The sequence below is a fragment of the Dermacentor andersoni genome, chromosome 1 (assembly GCF_023375885.2).
Source record: "Dermacentor andersoni chromosome 1, qqDerAnde1_hic_scaffold, whole genome shotgun sequence".
Taxonomy (NCBI): Eukaryota; Metazoa; Arthropoda; class Arachnida; order Ixodida; family Ixodidae; genus Dermacentor; species Dermacentor andersoni.
The window spans coordinates 167,529,331-167,546,258 of record NC_092814.1 but is presented as its reverse complement, the minus strand read 5'-3'; positions in this window follow the sequence as shown (position 1 = coordinate 167,546,258).

Sequence of the window (16,928 nt, the reverse complement as noted above, 5' to 3'; positions counted from 1 at the left end):
CAACTCCCTCTATAATAGCACGGCCAACGTTAATATAAGCTAAAGTGCACTGGACAATGTTAGCGAGCAGTTTGTCAAGTATCTTCTATAAATCAATCTTGGCACGAGAGTACTGTGCGTGCGAATGTGGTGTAATGGTTAGAACTTCGGGCTCCTGTGGTCGTCAGCCGAGTCCTAATTGATCCCAACAATGCAACTCTTTTATGTGTGTGGGCTGTTTGGTAAGACAGTAGCCGCCACAGTCAGTAAAGGCCAGGAGGCATTGCAAATGAAGCTTGCTTTAATAAATAAATACGTCTGGCGGTTGCGAAGGTGCAAAGGCAATACTGTTGTGCCATTACCACCAGCCCTGAATCCGAATCTACAAGACGCATAATTTATCCTGCGAACGCCCTTTGGACAAACCCGGGGCTGCGCCGAAAGGCACAGCGCCCTAAACTCTCCCTTGACAAGTCAAGATGCTGAGCCGCTAGGCAGCGGCGTCTTGAGGAGAAGCATCGGCAAGCGACATGTCCAAACGTGCAGCAAAGTGCTAGACAGCCCGGCGCTGTATTTCCTTTTCCCTGGAGGTCACCGCGCGCGGCAACTTTGAAGCGGGTGGCCAGCGCGGTCGCTGGTTGGACCTCTCGGACGACCGTCGAGTGCTGGCTTTGTATTGGGCCGTTTGAGTGACAGTCGTTTCTCGGGGCTTTATAAGCCCCGACGCCGCCACCGGGAGAACCGGATCCACCGACCCACCGGGAGCCGAGTGCCGCTCTCGAGTGGAGTGAGTTGTGTCACGCGTTGGAGTATCGCCGGACGTCGCCGAGCGGGAGCAGTCGCGTTTGCTGTTAGCTCTCGGCCCCCGTGCCGATCCGATCTTGTCCTGTATAATGACCTGTATATAGTGTATAAAATCCCTTTCGTTATTCTCACCGACGCCTGACTCAGAGTCTTCGCTACCAACGCTCAGTCACGAAACGGGTGACGAGCGCTACGGGACCACCTCAAAGTCGTAACAGTGGATGGCAGCTACGGGATTGACCGGCATCGGCTACCTCGGCGCGGTGAGTGCCTGAAGTTTACCTCAAACACCAGACTTTCTCTGACACAGGTTATAGTAGCTTAGGGAAGGATTTGGTGTTGCATTGTGTTAACCTTGTGTGTTTCGAGCCTAGTGAGAGTATTTTGAAAACCAAGGGATGCTGAGGGGGTAAACAGGGCAGTGTGTGAAATACTTGCGGATCTCTTACTAGTAGCATTATAGTAGCGTACGGCAGGTATATTCAAAAAGGGTAAAACAGCAGGAGGACAGTGTGAACGATGGAGAAGTACAAGGTCAAAGAACTTCTCCAAATTTGTGAGGAGTTGGGCATTGAGTTGGGCTCAACCAAAAGAAAGAATGCGATCCTTGAGGTCATGAGGACTGGGGCCGTAACGGCTGAGGAAGCCGAAGAGGCCTGGGCGAATATTAATGAACGTCGGGAGCGGCAGGCAGAAAAGGAACGTCGCGAGGAGGAAAAGAGGGAGAACTAACGTTGCGAGGAGGAAAGGAAAGATAGGGAGCGTCGTGAGCCCGAGCTTAAAATGAAAGAGTTGGAGACCCGAAATAGCTCGCAGGCGCCTAGTCTCACTTCTAACGGTCCAAGAATACGCGATCACCTTCCACCCTTTGTCGTCGGAGAGGATATGGCCAAATACCTCGTGAAATTTGAGCACGTGTGCGAACGTAATAGCATTGAGCGATCCCTCTGGGCACAGAATCTGTTAGCCTTGCTTCCTGGGGAGGCATCGGACGTAATAACTTGCTTATCGAAAGAGGCGTTTGAGAGCTACAGGGATGTGAAGGAAGCGCTACTGCGGAAGTACAAATTGTCGCCCGAAGCTTTCCGGCAAAGGTTCCGGTATGCAAAAAAGGGCAGGGAGTCGAATGTTGACTTCGCGTTTCGTCTAAAAGCCGACCTGGTGGAATGGCTGAAGGGCGAAGAGGTTTACGACGACCGCGACAAAATGCATCGCGTTTGAGCTGTTCTGCCGTTGCATCGATGAGGATGTCAGGCTCTGGCTGCAAGATAGGCTAAAGGAGGTTAAGCTAAATAAGGCAGCAGAGTTAGCGGAAGAGTATTACACCCGCCGCAGCCTGCACAGCAAGGCAGTGCGCGTAGAAAAAGCAGATAGGAGAGATGGGTTTTCCGGGAAGCCTGACGAACGGAAGCAAATCACGCGTCGCGAGTTTCGGGAAGACGAGTCCCTTACCAAAGAAACTGTAAGGGAAGGACAGAATGCATCTCAGAATGATAACGATGGTCCCAAACAGCGAAACGATACGACGCGTTCTTTTGAAAAACGGAAACCGTTAACCTGCTACAATTGCAAAAGGCAAGGGCACATCGCTGCCAACTGCGAAGAGAAAATTGCTTTTGCAACAATACAGGAAACTCACAAAAACATAGGACTATTGGAGCCATATGTGCAGGAAATTAAGGTAAACGGTAAGAATTGCCGTGCACTTCGGGACTCTGCAGCAACTATGGACGTTGTCCACCCGTCTTTCGTCTCCTCGAGTGAATTTACGGGAGAGTGCGCTCGGATACGGCAAGTGGCCGAGGAGGAGAGTGTCTGTTTACCGATCGCAACGGTTATCATTGAAGGAGAGTTTGGGAAACTTAACACAGAAGCCGCTGTGTCTGCCGCCCTCCCGGAGCACTTTTCCTACCTCTTCTCAAATAGCTCGGAGCAGCTGCTGAAGGATCAGGGCAAATAATTCGTTGCCGACGTGGCGTACATGGCCCTCACGCGATCCAAAGCGCGCCAGCTGTCGAGGGAACTTGACTTTGCGTCGGTGAGCGAACAGCGGGGCGGCACACGAACCGATCAAGGTAACTTGAGTGGCGAGCAGGCACGGGAGAGGCAGAGCTCGGAAGCTGGCCTGGGCGAGCGTGTCCTGGAAGTAACTGGAAGTGACACGTGCAGTACTAGCCGCGATATGGACACGACGCCGCAGTTAGGCGACGCGGGCTCCACACTCGCTCCGGTTTCCGCCAGCTGGCAGGAGCTGGCTGCAGTTGAAAGGGAAACTCTGATTCGCGAGCAACAGGAAGACTGTTCAATAGCCGATCTGAGGAAGAGCGTCAAACGGGGAGTGAAAAAAAGAGGGTTTCATTTTACGAAGAATCAGGCTTATTGTACCGCCGCTACACGGATAAGTAGGGTCGCAAATATAAGCAGCTTCTGATTCCTCGAAAATATCACCGGAAAAAATGAATGACCTCACTTGCTTCCTCAGTAGTATGTTTTCGGTCCAAGTGATTTCAAGGGGACCATTCTATTTGTCATTATTATTGCTGATTATTAGTTGTTCCTGACATTTTGGTGTGTTGTTAATTTGAAGAAATGGTTGTTTGAGCGTTGTGTACCAGATCGTACAGCTGCTTCTTGTTACAGCGGGAGCAAAAAGGGGGATAGCAATTTAGTTAGGTTGATTTGGATTTTGGTTTTGTCTGGTGTTTGACGGGAGACAGAGGGCACTTGTTCGTGTTGGGTGTTGCCTTTTGCCGGTCGGTTTCGCAAGCTGCAGAACGACCAACTGGGACCAGTGGCGAGAAGCAAGGGCTTAGCAACGACCCGAGCGGAGCTGGTCGAGGTGCCTTGGCGACAACGCGGTGAGCAGAGCTCCTGTCCTGGCGAGTGGGACCTGGGCACGTGAAGTTACCTGGCGTCCGGACACTGGACGTTGTTGTGCCATTACCACCAGCCCGGATTCCGAATCTACAAGATGCAGAATTTATCCTGCGAGCGCCCTTCGGACAAACCCGGGTCTGCGCCGAAAGGCACAGCGCCCTAATTCTTCCTTGACAAGTCAAGATGCTGAGCCGTCAGGCAGCGGTGTCCTGCGAAGAAGTGTCGGCGAGCAACGTGTCCAAACGTGCAACCAAGTGCCAGACAGCCCGGCGCCGCACCTCCTTTTCCTGGAGGTCACCGCGCGCGCGAACTTTGAACCGGGTGGCCAGCGCGGTCGCTGGTTGGACCTCTCGGACGACCGTCGAGTGCTGGCTTTGTATTGGGCCGTTTGAGTGACAATGGTTTCTCGGGGCTTATAAGCCGCGATGCGCCGCCTGGAAAACCGGATCCGCCAACCCACCGGGAGCCAGTGCCGCTCTCGACTGGAGTGAGATGTGTCACGCGTTTTCGCCGGACGTTGCCGTGCGGGAACAGTCGCGTTTGCTGTGAGCTCTCGGCCCCAGTGCCGATCCCTTCTTGTCCTGCATAATGACCTGTATATAATGTATAAAGTCCCTTTCGTTATTCTCACCGACGCCTGACTCGGAGTCTTCGCTACCAACGCTCTGTCACGAAATGGGTGACGAGCGCTACGGGACCACCTCAAAGTCGTAATAGTGGTGCCAGCGGTGCAAAGTCGTAACAACGTGAACTTGGACGAGCCTGACGAACGTGAGCGCCTGGCATCCGAGCCACGTGGAGGCAGCTCGTCTTCCCGGCGCTTTATCTGATGGCGGGGATGCTGTTGTGCCATTACCACCAGCCCAGAATCCGAATCTACAAGATGCAGAATTTATCCTGCGAACGCCCTTTGGACAAACCCGGGGCTGCGCCGAAAGGCACAGCGCCCTAAACTCTCCCTTGACAAGTCAAGATGCTGAGCCGCCAGGCAGCGGAGTCTTGAGGAGAAGCATCGGCAAGCGACATGCCCAAACGTGCAGCAAAGTGCTAGACAGCCCGGCGCTATATTTCCTTTTCCCTGGAGGTCACCGCGCGCGGCAACTTTGAAGCGGGTGGCCAGCGCGGTCGCTGGTTGGACCTCTCGGACGACCGTCGAGTGCTGGCTTTGTATTGGGCCGTTTGAGTGACAATCGTTTCTCGGGGCTTTATAAGCCCCGACGCCGCCACCGGGAGAACCGGATCCACCGACCCACCGGGAGCCGAGTGCCGCTCTCGAGTGGAGTGAGATGTGTCACGCGTTGGAGTATCACCGGACGTCGCCGAGCGGGAGCAGTCGCGTTTGCTGTTAGCTCTCGGCCCCCGGGCCGATCCGATCTTGTCCTGTATAATGACCTGTATAAAGTGTATAAAATCCCTTTCGTTATTCTCACCGACGCCTGACTCAGAGTCTTCGCTACCAACGCTCTGTCACGAAACGGGTGACGAGCGCTACGGGACCACCTCAAAGTCGTAACAATACGTGCATTTTGCTCCACTTCCTCCACTGCTTGTTGCGAAGGGAGTTGTCTCGATTTGGCCACCTCTACTAGGCAATGCGAGCGGACGGCAGCTGCCGCGTACTCTTCCGCACTTTAGAGGCTAATATTTTGGCAGCTGTAGTTGCATAAACTAGCGCCATCAAAACACCCTTACGCTGTCATTCGTTCATTTCATCCAATATAGAACTTCTTCAATCACTGAACGACCTGTTAGCTCAGGCAGCTGGTGATAAACCGTGCAAGCTCAGTCCGAATAAGTCAATTGACACGTTTTCCCTGGAAGCGGTCAAGCACCGCCCGCATACGACAGCCCACTCCTGATGTCCCCTGTTGCAGCTGTCCGGGAAATGTTCGGCGGAGAAAATGCACCACCCTTAGAAAAAGAAAGTCAAGGAAGACATAAGAGGAGGAGCAACAGGTGGAGCTTATTCCAGAAATGTCGTAGTTTTTCTCATGGTGTATTGGACTGAATATTAACGAAGTAGCTTGTTTTGGGTCTTTAGAATAATTCAATTTAAGCAAGTTCCCCTACATTGTCGCCGCAGCGGTTTATTTATTTATTTATTTATTTATTTATTTATTTATTTATTTATTTATTTGCAGATAATGCAGCCCAGAAGGGCTATTGCAGGAGTGGGTGAATACAATATGTGGAAATTACAAATCACAATACAAAACAAGCATATGTGAGTAACATGGTTAGAGGGAGCACTCAATAGCATCCCCAAATTCTTTATGTGGCAAACACCGGACGGAACCAGGCAGGTCATTCCCCAGTTCAACAGTCCTAGAAAATAACTGTATTTAAAAGTGTTGGTGCGAGCAAAAAAGACCGATAAGTTTAAGTAATTGCTGTTTCTCGTGATTAGGGGTTTTGCACGGGTCTGATATATGTTAGGGTAAGCATAATGTGGAGAGTAAAATAGAGAGTGTAGAAGTTTCAGGGAATTAATGTGACGACGGTGGGAAAGAGGGGTTAAACCGAGCATATGCAGATGAGATGACAGTGAAAACATTCTGTCATAGCGGCGGTATATGAAACGAACCGTCTTTTTCTGAACAGATTCAATTTTGTGGATGTCCGAAATTTTGTAATGGTTCCATATGGTAGCCGCATATTCAAGAATAGCTCTTACAAGTGTAATGAGTTTAGTTTCTTTCGGGGCAGCACGTAGGGTTCGGTTTAGGTGACCAAGTTTTTTGTTCCTTACAATGTGACACTGCGGGGAATCATAGAAAGCTTTGTACCCGCAGATAAGGTTATGTTGGTACGCCGCGCTAAACGCAGAGGCGTATCAAGGACAAGAGGTCTTAACTAGGTAGCTAGCCGGTCTCTGCACGCATCTGCCCGCTTGCTAAATGTCTCTGTTGAGACAAAACCATCCGCAGGCGTCGAACGCGTGCCAAAGGCTGGGGGAGTTGCGCATATATACAACGCGGCGTGGCGGTCGTAGATGCTTGGCACTTTCTTCTGGACAGGGCAGAGAAGCGCGAAACCTTGCTTTCGCGGGTCGATACGAAGGCACGTCACATGAAACAAGCGCAGGGTACCTCGTATTCCCAACGGAACCCGATCAGTAAGACCGGATGGGCTGCGTCTACCCGGTTGCTTTCTGAGCAGGCGAGGCCATGCTCGACTAGTAATGCGATAAGTGTACGGTTACGTCACGTCACAGTGTCGGGAGGCTGGAGAGCCCCGACAGGAGCTGCGACACAGCACCATGAGCCGTTAAAGAGCAAAATTTGCCTTACTGAAATTCGAGAAAATGTGGACTTTTGTAACGCCACATTTCTTTAGGGGCTCTCTCGTTAGAAGATGCTGAAAGGCAAGTGATCCACTCATCAGCTGTCTTCTGTTTTTCTCACATTTCTTTTGCTAAGGCAGTGCAGTATATCAGGACAAACGGGCGACAATATTGTTACAGTTACCTAACCTCTTGGCGTCCGAGCTGTGTAGTGTGCCGCACATAAGGTACATTCACTGAGTTCTGCAGTTGCGGCATCGCGTTGACGTTGTCGCTGTTTCAAGGAACTGCGATCGCTTACTCTTATTTCGAAACTTTTATGCGAGCCTCTAAATCACGAAGACCGCTTGTACAGGTTTACTCTTTCCTTATAGTGTCTTCCTTTGCGTTTGTGTTTTCAGCGCCTCTCTTTTTGCCGAAAATAAACGACCATGTATGAGGCAAGGCACGTGCCGCCTACTTTTCTCAACGCAGGAAGGTCATTACGGCGCCTCCGTTTTTCAGTCTCGCAAAAAGAGAGAGAGAGAGAGAAAAGATATGACAGCTCGCGTCAAAATGTAGCGGCTTTCTTTCAGAGCATTTAGGTCGCAGAAGTGCAAACTGCTGAACTTTGCCAATCGAGGCAGTGGAACTGATTACATAAGTACCAAAAGCGCATAGCATATCAGCCGCATAAATCTCGCTCAGCTTCCTATGGCTGTGAATTTGACCTGACAGCTGTGTAATTAATGAACGAGAATGCGCTTCCCATATATCAGGCTTACCTCAGTCAAAACTGAATTGTAGCGTTTCTTACAATGACTGCACATAAAAGGACGCGTATGTATGTGCACACGTTATTCTTCGACAATACCAAATCAGGACTTATTTTGGTTCCTTCTAACAAAGTCCACAATGATGCCGTTATTTAAATTACGATAGCAAGCTACCTAACGTAGAGTCAGTAGCAAATGAAGACCGATTGAGTAAAATTCAAATAATAAAAAAAGAGTCAGAAGATTGTGCTTGAGGTATGGGGCCCAGTAGCACGTACACTTAATCGTCAGAAAGAGAGAGAGAGAGAAGATGATAAATGAAAGGTAGGGAGGTTAACCAGGACTGAGCCCGGTTGGCTACCCTACACTGGGGAAAGGGAAAGGGGGACGGAAAGAATAAAAAAAGAGAGAAAGTCCACTGGAGATATCAATCGGTCACTCAGTCCGGATCACAGACGCTGACTCAATCCGGTCGCTTTCAAATATCGCAGCAGCGCATTTGTGGCCTTTTGTAGCTGTGATATGCGAGGCCATGATCCCAAGATCTTGTTCAAGGTGAACGGCTTTCCATCTAGCTGATTGAGAGCTGTGCAGAGGTCTTGCCTTTCATTTTCATAAGATGGGCAGTAGCACAGTAGGTGTTCTATGGTTTCCTCGACACCGCAGGCATTGCACTCGGCGCTATCAGCCATTCCAATCAGAAATGCATAAGCATTTGTGAATGCGATGCCCAAACGTAAGCGGCACAGCACTGTTTCCTCATTTCGCGGAAGACCTGGTAACAGCCGCAGTTGCATAGAGGGATCGAGGGAATGCAAGTGATGGTGAGTGAATTCAGGTGTGTGCCACTTCTCCAATGTCAAAGAGTGCGCTAGCTTGCCTAAGTGTTGGGCTGCGTCGGTCCGCGATAAAGGTATTGAAACAAGGGTTGCTCCTTCGTGAGCTTTTCTAGCAGCTTCGTCAGCGAGGTCCTTGGCGGAGATACCGCAATGACCAAGCAGCCACTGAAACACGACGTCGTGTCCTTTCGCGATCATGTGATGGTGCATTTCTCGTATCTCCGACACGAGTTGCTCACATGACCCGCGACGAAGAGATGCCAGAAGACATTGTAAGGCCGCCTTCGAATCGCAGAATATAGCCCACCGATTAGCCGGTTGGTTATTAATATAATCAACGGCACCTCGGAGCGCAACAAGCTCCGAACTAGTCGATGTTGTCAAGTGAGAAATCTTGTATTGGATGCTTAGTGAACAGGATGGTATAACCACTGCGCTGGTGGAGCTGGTCTGAGTGGAAGAGCCATCCGTATATATGTGTACTCGACCAAAGTAGAAAGTGTGCAAACAATCCAGAGCTGCTTGCTTCAAGGCCAAGGTAGGCAGGTCGGTCTTCTTTCTTATCCCTGGAATCGTAAGACGCACTTGAGGTTGTTTTAAACACCACAAAGCTGAGGTTGAACGTGCAGAGGGTGTGAAACCTGATGGTAAGGAGGCACGATGGATGCTGACCTTGTTGGAGACGGACGCCTGTGGTCGTCGTTCTGGCAGGCACGCAAGAGAGCTTGACTGCATCCGTGAAACATGACGAACATGGGCCCTAAGCGTTTCGGTGCTAATGTAAGTCGTGATCGGATGGTCTTGAGCCATTATAATGGTTATGATCGTCAGTAAGTCCAACTTTTCCTATAGCGCTATGGCAATCTGCTGCTGAAGGCGAAGCAGCGGGTTCGATCCGCGCCAGCGGGCGCCTGGCCGCCGTGTTGTGTCACCTTCGTCGCACATTTTTTTACTCCTCCAGTACAGCGCTCTCACGTGTATCAAGTGCAATCAGTCAGTATTTGTTGTGGAAAGTAGACGGCGAATTCATTTGACACGCATAAGCAAAATATTTTCATTTTTTTGTGTGTATGTTCACGTGCGAATCGCGGCCGTTTGCGTTTCTTTAAACATACCATAAGCGTAGGGATGCAACCGAAATAAACAGGCCTTCTCCCTCCCACTTGCTTGTGTAGGGTAGCAAACCGGGCGCACGTCCGGTTGACCTCCCTGCCTTAATTTCCTTCTATTTTCTATCTCTCTATTTCCCTCCTTCCTCAAATCATCTAAAATCATCTCATCGCTCTTCTCTAAATCCATCTATATATATCGGACGCATAAATATTGCTCACTTTTTTATCTAAGAGCCTTCGGCAGTCAAGCAGTTTTTTCATTTATGGGTGCATTTATGGGAGCTTTTTGAAACAGTGACCATTAATTTAGAGTAGTTCCCACACTATGCTCCACTATCTTAGACGCACGCAATGGTTCGAATGACGTAAGTGGTTGCGCTGACGTATTCGGCGTCATATAGGAACAGCAGAAAGGCCATCTCAAATGTGCATGCTACGAAGTTAGCTCAATGGCATGCAGACAATCCATTTTGCAACACACCACTGCCACGTAGGAGACCTTCAGCAGATTTACAATGACTTAACAGATAACAGCCTCCTTGCCCTACCTCGTGTTCATTACCGGCTCAATGTCAGAGCTAGGAAGATATTATCTTTGTATTACGAAGGAACAGCGCCAACTAAGACGTGTGGGGCCATTGTCAATGACCAAAATATTGCACAGCCACCTGGATCCAAAAATGATTAGGCGAACATTACAGCGGAGGTGTACTACCCGTTTTCTACGGTAGCTGCGAGTTAAACAGAAAGAAAGGAGGAATAGGAAGCATCTCTGAAAAGAAGGACGTACGGTGTGCTTCCGATGCAGCGGTTTTCGCTTCGTCGCAGTAGACATCTGATGAAGTATTGTTCTCACGCCACCATTTCCTCCATTTTTACGTTTTCTTTCTTTTTACAAAACCATCTTGTGCAGGCATCGCTACAATATAACGTCCTGTTCTCACGCATGCCGTCCCTCACGAGAAATACTATCTTGAAGACTTATTCTGGAGTTTTTTTTTTGCCGCGCAGTTTCGCCGCCACCTGTCGTTCCAACACTTTTCTGTCACGATTTGTACACAGCCTGTCCTTCTTCGTTTATTGCCCACCAAATCACCGAGAGTATTTGATGCGAAAAACGGGATAAAAATACAAGAAAATCAGCATTCCTGTGCGTATAGGTAATCCGAAATCGTCAAAGTGCTCGCTCGGCCCGCAGTCACCGCTGCTACTCCCGAGTGGCTTCAAGTTCGCGGTAGGCAGACAATAGCGCAACGCGCGTGCACGTTTCATAAGGCCTTGCACCACGTCTAACCCATGTATCGTTATAGCCAGACGTCTGCCATTACGCCCGGGCAGAAGGGAGTGGCGAGCTGGCGTGCTTTCAAAGACGAGCGATATACCGTGATCCCTTTTGAGGTTTCGTAATCGTCAAGTGCACCCATGTATTGAGTCGCAGCTGCAGCGTATTGCCTTTATTCGGCCATTGACCAGAAACCCCTCCGGACCCTGCTGGTCGTTCAGTTGCCGATAGAATTTATTTGCCTTTTCTTTCCATTTGATTTCTGAAAAAAACAGGGCAAAAGGAAAAGATTAAGGAAGAAGAAAGTTTTAACTGAAGCCCTTTCGAAACAAAGGCCAGTGTTCCGCCGCAATTTCGCAGTGGACAGCCAATACAAGATTATAAATTTCGTGCTTGGAGACATTCGGCTCTAAAATTGCAAGTTATACGGAATGTATCGTTATTGTTGTTTTGCACATTATGAATTAACGACTTTTATTGAGTCCTAACTTTAGCCTGGGAAAGCTTACACAACTGCACTTCATGTGATATACTTTCACCAAGCTCTTGACGTTCATTTTGTCGATTGCATCTCTCAAACGTTTGTTCATTTGATTTGGATGGAACAAGAGTGCTACTTGTTATTTTATTACGTTAAAGAATTAAGAGCAGAAGTGAAGAAATGGCGTCTGCAATGCACAGCAGCGCAAGTTCGAGCCGATAGGCGAGCGGTAATGTGTGCCAAAGACCCTGCGTTAAACAAATCGTCGCAGTACTTATATGCACCGGAAACACTGAGACATGACCATTTCTGAGATTACCTAGCTTGGCTGAAAGTCGTTTCAAGATCACTCTTGTTGACAAATGTGCTGAAAAATAAAACAATAGCGCATGCAACAGAGCAGAAAGGAGGCGCAAGCACAGAAAGTGTACGAAATTCCGCTAATCGAACTACCAATGTACGGGCCTATTTTCCTCATGTTTATTTAAATTACCTCAATGGGTCTGCGACAAGACTGCAGCTCATGACTCTCATGACTGCGCTTTTAAGGCAAAGAAAGAGTTGACGCCGCACTTGTCCGCATAGCTGCCGCAGACGTTGGCTGATTAAAGGTTTGTTTTTCATATCATGGCACATACCCAATATGATGGATTACAAAAATTGTGTAGATAAACCAAATGGTAATGGAGGTTGGGGTCAGTGAGCGTTAGATGTCTCCATCTGCAGCATAATGATACTCTTCTTGTGCGTCCGCCTTCTATTCTTCGTGTATAGCGAATAGACACAGATAAACGTTCTGTGCCAAAGGTTCAAGTGCGCAGCAATAAATGATCATCGTTATGTTGTTAGGACAATCTAGAGCAAGTACATTTGCCAACAGCTGTTAATATTACCCTACGTCTCACAGCTGACCGACAACGTGTCCCGCCCACAAGAGATCGTTATCATTTCGTTATGACTGCAATAGATTGATGTGTGGAAGTTCAAAGGAAATAAGACATTGCAGCGGTTGTCGATTTTGGGACATTCCCTGCAGCAGGTCGGTGTTCTAGCCATCTGAACCATGAAAATGTCTTCTTGTCTGTTTCTTATTTTATCTTGAACGTCTGTGTCTTCAGAAATACATAGTCATTGTTGGACCCATAGCCCCAGCAGATAGTCTGAGCTCCAGCATAGATGACATACAAAATACAACGGGCCTCATTAAATATCAGCACGCGAAACCTCTAAGAAAGAAAAAATGAACACCACTACATAATTATATATTGTAAAGCGTAGAGCCGAACCAACAAAACATTAAAATATTAAAGTACACGACAATAGGTAACTCTGTACGAAACTATTTGAAGGCGTGTTTAATCGAATAATTGCTCGAAATGAACCGTCAGCTTTTGTGTTTTTTTTCTTTTGAGGTATAAGAAACGTTTCCTTAAATTTGAAAGCATTACATAAGTGCATCATGTCTTCTTTCTCAGCTCGGCGTTATCAGCCCGCTCTCTCACGATTCTTAAGGGATCAACAAATTTTCCTTCTCTTCTCGAGATACGCATTCGTCCTCTGACATTCATGACAAGTAAATTTCTCTGTCCTTTGTGGCGCCATTGATATCATGGCTAAATCTTGGAAGCAATAGATGGTATGCTTGATACCCAGTTCGACTACACCCAGATGGAACTGGTCGATACGCTTGGTACCCAGGTCAAAATGTGCATTAAGCATACTATAGTAGTGTAGAAATCACTTTCGTTTGCTTGGTTTCCTGGTGATCGGCTTTGCCATGGTTCTTACGGAGCATCGTTAAGGTTTTCCTAATGCCTCGATGAGCCCTAGTTGCCTTAAAGGGGCCCTGATGAGAAACACTAGCTCACTTTTGACTGCTGCTAAAGTAATTTTTCAAAAGTCTATTTTCGTTAATCGCACGGTTGATTACTAAAAGAGAAAATCAAAGCCAAACATTTATTTCTTGAATTTAGCATCAGAACCCCCGTGCCGCTACGCCAATTTTGTCACATTGTAGTGACGGTGAAAGACACAGTAGCGAAAACTGTGAATCAGGAAACTAACTCTCTATTGGGCGAACCTGTGCCCAGAAAAGCAGGTTAAACTCAAAGCACAAGGATAGCAGCGAACACACTCGACGATCATCGAAAATCTCATCAGCGGGTCAAGTGCGTCGGCTTTTATACATGACTCGTAGTAGGTTCCAGAGTAATCGTTGGTGCCCGCGTGTCCAATGTGCCTGCCAGAAAGTACTACACAATTCGCGTGGCACATGCAATCAGATTACACAACGTTCGATGACAATAGACAGCAGATAGAACTACCGATAACATGCGAGAAACTTGCGACACATGCAGGCGTGTCCTGCGCCGAGCGATGACGCTTAACTTTTGTTAGCTGGTGAAAAGCGGCCACCGGAGAGAGATAAACGAGTGCACGTGTCAATATAGGACATCTCGGATGCGACTCTTTTTATTGCGATAAGAAATACACGGACACTCCAGGCGCATATCTGCCGTCGCCGTCGATGTTCCGTATAAAGTCCAAGGGCGATAACACTGTAGCCGCGCGTCGTATGTTGTATGTGCGAGTGAGAGCACGCGAGGGAAGCCGACGATCGCAGCTCAATCTGACGCGCGCGAAGTAAGAAAGCGGAGAGTAAACACGCCGTATACCGCCGCGCGAAGGCCATGGGGAGATGGGAGGTAGGGGGGGGGGGGGGGGGGGGGCAGGGTTGTGTTACGGCAGCAACTGAGGAGACGTTCATTTGAGGGATCGCCAGCCATTTGTGCACAGGCGCGAGTAAGAGCGGGCGCGAGATAGAAAATGTGGGGGCTATTGCTCCTTTAATATACGACTCTGCCTAGGCACTACGGAGGAGGCTTCGTAGCGCGTGTACACGCACCGCACACTGACCCATTTGCGATCCATTTGGAGTTTATGAGTACAAACACATTCTCGCTTGAGTAATCGTCCTGCTTTATTGCACAAACTTCGGGTGGCCGCGCTTCACTACGACAGCGCGCCGGCGAGCAGGCGGAATGTCATTTCTGACTCCGCGTTTAGACTCATTGACTGCGGCCTGAGGTGCCTTCTTACCACGGTAAGCGCAAGCTTCACGGAACCAAAGTTTTGCGATAGCCGGCGCACGGTGCAGAACAGTACGCGTGTGGAACCGGCCTACATGCGACCATGGAACAGCCGTTTGATATGTTCGCAGGTCTACGTTCTTTGGAGCCTTGCTGACTCTTGCAGCGCATCCCTTCACTTCCCTGCGCTTCTCGCGCGCACATATAAGATACGCCTGCGGTAGGGAGGATTCGTTCCTTAAGTCAAAGCAGCCGATTGTTTCCCATCTCCCAGGATGAAGCGTCGGCTGGCTGCGCACGGTGCCGAGGCCAGCAAAATGCAGATATTCTGCGTAACGCTCTATCAGCACGTGTATTGAGATACACCTGTGCAGGTGTGCATGAACCTCGAACGCGCTCTGCTTAAAAGATATTGTGCTGTCGCGAGTACTGCGAGGAACAAGCAACAGTTAAGCAACGTGTGTTTTAATATGCACAAAAGCAAGTTGTTACTGAACAGGAACTATATGCATTCATAACGTACGTTCTACGTGCCGCAAATGCACCATATGCACTGTCAAAAGCAGGAATCACTGACCTGCAAGGCGTTCATTGTACAGATTCTGAAACGCATGGGTTTCGGCCTGCGATGGCACGTTAGCATGATTCCCCCAAAGAGGGCAAAATTTCCCGCGGATATTCCTTCGTCCGTTGCCATTGCCGTGGCGCGGTACACTGCGTACAGCGTTGCACGCGCGTTCATTTCACGAACTTTAGTTCCGCCTGTCCCACCTGGCCACAGCAACATCCGGTAGAGCACGGTCCAGATAACGCAGCACAACAATACACGGAGACCAACGCAAACTTGCTCGCACGGTGCCTTTGCCACGGTACGAAACCTACGGAGCAACACGTGTGAGCGCACAGAACCACAACAAAGCCGCCATTGTGGCCCGAAAGGCGTGGCCGCTGCAGCAAAGAAATAAAAAAACAGCAAAAGAGAAGTACCTACTACGTCATTTCCTCCACACTTTTCTCCCAGCGCGCGGAGGGGTTAGGGCTTCTCCTCAGTTTCCTTCCTCCATGGGACAAACGCATACAACACGCGTTAAGAAATCTCCTCCGTAGTGCCTAGGCAGAGTCACATATTCAAGGAGCAAAAGCCCCCAGATTTTCTCTCTCGCGCCCGCTCTTACTCGCGCCTGCACACGAACGACCGGCGATCCCTCCAATGAACGTCCCGTCAGCAACTGCGCATTTCGCGACAGGGCGCAAGGGCTCAATCACGCGGGCCATATGTGGAGGAATGCGGGGAAGCAGCGCGGCAGGGAAGGGGGAGCGGCTTCGATTCGGCCAACAAGTGCGTACTTATCACGGCGGCACGCGTTCGCGCGCGCCGTATCTTTAAAGGAATATGCACCCGACCAGTCGCGTAGCCAGAAATTTCCTTCGGGGGCGCTCACGTTGCAGCTCGGTCTCCTCCTTATAGAATTTGTCGAGGGATCAAATACAGGAATAATAACTGCATTGCTATTGCCAAAGATGCTGCAAACGAATTTTTGAACGGTGCGCACTGTCAAGACAAGTAAAATATGTGCTTTTTCATAAAAGAATATGCTCGTATGTCCCGAAAATTGTACCTGAAATAACTGATATCAATGCTTCCATGTTTTTTGTCTATTTAAAAAAGAACGTATCACACCAACTTTAGAACTATGTCAGTTCGAAACCAAAAGAGTAGTGCATATCGCTGATATGAACAATTTAAAGGCCGTGAAATAAACAAGTTGAGGACAAATAATTTAAGGAAACTTTGTCATTCAAGAACATCGTTTACATTTTTGTACATATGCAACGGCCTGGGAAAAATCTCAATGACGCTGTTCTTTTTTCCAATGTACTGCGCAGGAGCAGCTGTCGCCGGTTGTGTATTGTCAGTAATTGCACCGAAATTGTTGTCGCAACAGAGAGCACAGTGACACGTGTACTTGTACATCTCAATCGGCGACCACGTTTCACCGCCTAACAAATGTTATCGCACAGCGCAGGACGCGCCTGCATGAAGCGGAAGTTTCTCGAAAGTTATCGATGGTTCTATCCGCTGTCTGTTTTACCGAACTTTGTGTTATCTGATTTCATCGCGTGACACCAATAGTGTAGAACTTTGTGGAAGACAGGCGGGTCCCTGCGATTAGTCTAGAACATTCGACGGCTGATGTGTAAGAGCCGACGCGCTTGACCCGCTGCTTTTGACGATCGCCGACTGTGTTCGCCGTTGTCGCCGTTCTTTAAGTGTAGCCTGTTTTTGTGGGCACACGTTCGCCCAATAAAAGTTAGTTTCGTCTTTCACAGTATTGCTACTGTGTTCTTTATACGTCACTACCACGTGACATCTGGTGGAGGAGCGGGGTATCGATCCCCGTACCTCTCTAAGATGTCACAGCTTGG